Here is a 3,454-nt window from a genome sequence, read left to right as displayed (position 1 = left end):
CTTCCAGTGGAAACGTGTCTCGTTACTTCACATGTGGGTAAATGAGGAACTGGCCCTTTGGATCTTTTGGTAAAATTAAAATAAAACTGTTTGCAATGTACTGCATTAAAGTGTTTTACACCCTACTGCATCGAAAAAAGCTCTAAATTGCATCATAGTAAATCAGACATTTGATACATTTCAAATTAAGTACTTTAACATGCATCATGGCCTCATCTGAAGTCTGATAAAGTGGCTTTCCAAAGAGACAGTGGAATTTTTCTTTCTTTTTTTTGTAACGTTCCACACATTCCACATGACACTTTATTTCACTGATTGCAGCAATACACTTTGTTATGAATTAATGTTCTGTTTAGTTGATGAATGATGCTTTAGGAAACAATGGTATGATGTGTAATTTCCAGATGTTGGCAAGCCTCAGGCATCTGGGCAGTAAGGGGTTAATGGCAGGCAGGAAGAGCGGTGGCCGATAACACTATTGTTTTAATGTTATTGGTTTCCGCTTTGCTTTATCAGAGAAGGGGGTTGCCCAGTGTTCTTCTCACATTCATGACTCTCTCATCCTCTCGCCCACCCTGTAGTCTGCCTTGTGTATGTGCACTCAGAGCCTCTCTCTCTTCTCTCATTAACACTGCTTTCTGCCACTGGTGTGTGCGTGTGTGTTTTTTTTTTTTTTTTCCCTTAGAAGCACGATCTTCATCCTTTCCCCATTACATGAGCACCTCCCGTGGGTAGAAGCCAGGGGTGTGGGCGACATAGTGGCAGTAGGCGTGGTGCAAGAAGTGGGGGTATTAGCCTCAAAGCCAGAGTTTAGAATTGCCACTGTGGCTTTTTTCACCCCAAAAGTACCAAAACAGTTGGCACCAGAAAACTGGTACTGTGCTTTTTATTCTGAATTATACTTTTTATTGAACATCAGTCCAGAATCTAAGGTTGTACATTTTTTGGTACTTGGATGATAACTGAATTCACATCTCTTTGGTCAAAACCTTAATGACTGAGTGTGATAACCCTAACTACCGGGTTTGGGAATGAGGACGCAGGAGACAGGAATTTTTTTTTTACTAGGCTCTATTCAGCACAATCCTTTCACCGCTCAGAAGGCTGAAGTTCAGCTCAGCTCAATTCAGGACAAGTCAGATACTGAGAGAGAGCACCTAAATTGGCAGCCATAAACCACACACAGGTGTAAACAGTCGCCCATTACCCGCTCATTCTCCACGACTCCTCATTCACAGCCAGTATTTGACCACACTGAACAACCAATGCAATGGCAAAGTAAAAAAAAAAATACACATACACTTTTTTAATGTTTTTTTTAATAAACAGTGTGTGAAGATTTCATGTTTGTTTAAGTGTTTAGTGAAGAGGTGAGTCTTCACCTTTTCACAATATTACCATTGAATGATTCTTGCTAGATTCTTTGATTTTCAGAATTTTTCTGGCCCTGAAATTAGCCCCACCCCCATATGTAACAGCTATACCTGTTTTTCTTCAAAAAGCATCTCAACTTCAAATGGCATATGCAGTTTTATTGGAGTGGGTAGTGTCAGTTGAAAGATAAAGGAAGCATTGTCAATGTTTTCATTGCTTTGGAATAGGCAGAAAGGGCAAACCACTCCTCATACCATTATATCTTATAATTCAGTGGGAAAAACTACTCTCATGCTTTAGATAGGTGATATGCATGTAGAATAAAATGCTGTAAAATGATTACTGACTAGGGGTGGGATGGGAAGGTCGAGGGTACTTGGTAGTGGGGGTTCAAATACACAGTTGTCTATAAGAGGGCCACTGCTACAAAATGCTGTCTGTCAAACCGTTACCCAACTCTCTGACTTCAGATCCCTCATGGAAAAACACATGGCAATGACCCTTCAGCTTCAAACACTATCTTTCAGTACCCTTTTAGAAGCAGATTTGACTTATGGTGACTCTTGGGAAAATGGTTGAAATAATAAACATTTTCATGTTTACTGTTAAGGAGTTTTTTGGAACTTTTGGATATTTTGTTCTCCGGGAGGTAATGACACACAGTTACACACTCCATCTGTAGCTTGCTTCTCTACTGAAACTTATTGTAATTGGCCCTAACATGTATTCCAGTCCATAAAGAAACCAGACACACTCACAAACATAAACAAACACTCATACGCAGTCTAAGAGTTTGATAAATAGTGTATGAGAATAGCCAAAACCATATCATGTTTTAGTGCCCTCCAGGTAACAATCGTACACACTGGCTTAGTCCCAGGCAGCTGTGCAGCTTAACTAGGGCATGAAGGAGGGAAAACTGGGACACACACACACACACACACAGAAAATTACGTATGTGCCAGTAAATATACATTATACTGTCATTGGTATTGTGAAGTCCTTTAGAGCATTTAATTTAGTTTAATTTAAAAGGAGGCTGCTTAAGTAGGCAGCATATTTATTTTCCATTTGGAATGCAGCCGTAACACAGCCGTCTCCTAAGGCTCCTTATTTTGGATAAGCTTATAGGAGCATTGTGTCTTTTCTGGCAAAGGCGTTAGGGTTTAGCAAACACGTCAGTCAGAAAACCTGCAGTTCTTGAATGTTAAAACGTTTCACTTATGATGCTGTCAAGTTTCCTTCACAGTTAAAATGACAACATTTACAGTCAAAAATGTAATCTCAAATGCAGTATTGTGATGGTAGTAGACATGATAAGAGTACACAGCAACTTGACTGCACTAATACATCATACTTTTTATCTTTTTATAGCGTCCACAAAACAAATCGGAAAACTTACTGACCTTTACAAAGCTCTAACACTGGAGACTCCTTCCTGAAATCTTCACCATATCAATGATTATATCTTTGTTAAATAACAGTATCCATTTATATATATTATTTAGACTGTATGTATGTAGAGCATCCACAACAATAATGTATTAAGAAAATAAGAATTTAGTTCTTGATTTTGGACACACCCTCACTCTGTTTCTCTGCCAAACACACATTTTTTAACTGTGTACACAGTGAGATCTGGTGAACTCCTCTGATAGTGAAGGTTCAGCCGTACGCTCTTTAGCTCTGCTTCTGGCTCAGAGCCCTCACTGGGTGTGATGGAGGCAGCAGAGAGGAACTCCACCCTGTACAATGGTGAGTGACTTACTGTTCCCTCCACACCATCAGCCATGAAGAGAGGGCCTTGACCTCCGCACCGCCCTGAGGAGGTTCTCCTTATCACATTTTCTTTTTGTGCTCTCCGAATCCACCCCAGCTTTTCCCTATTTTTCTGCTCCCTATTTATTGAAACTTCACCTAATATTAATTGTGGGGGTGCCAATAATTGTGAAACCAGTGTTTTGCAGAAAATAGTTGTATTTTTATTTATTTATTTATTTATTTATTTGCTTTATTTAAGGAAAAAAAAGTTAAAATAAGTTTGAGCTCAAAATATGACTCATTTACATGTTATGTTGAT

Source organism: Pangasianodon hypophthalmus, chromosome 27, assembly GCF_027358585.1.
Source record: "Pangasianodon hypophthalmus isolate fPanHyp1 chromosome 27, fPanHyp1.pri, whole genome shotgun sequence".
In the NCBI taxonomy this organism is placed as follows: domain Eukaryota; kingdom Metazoa; phylum Chordata; class Actinopteri; order Siluriformes; family Pangasiidae; genus Pangasianodon; species Pangasianodon hypophthalmus.
Note: the sequence above shows the minus strand (reverse complement) of the source record.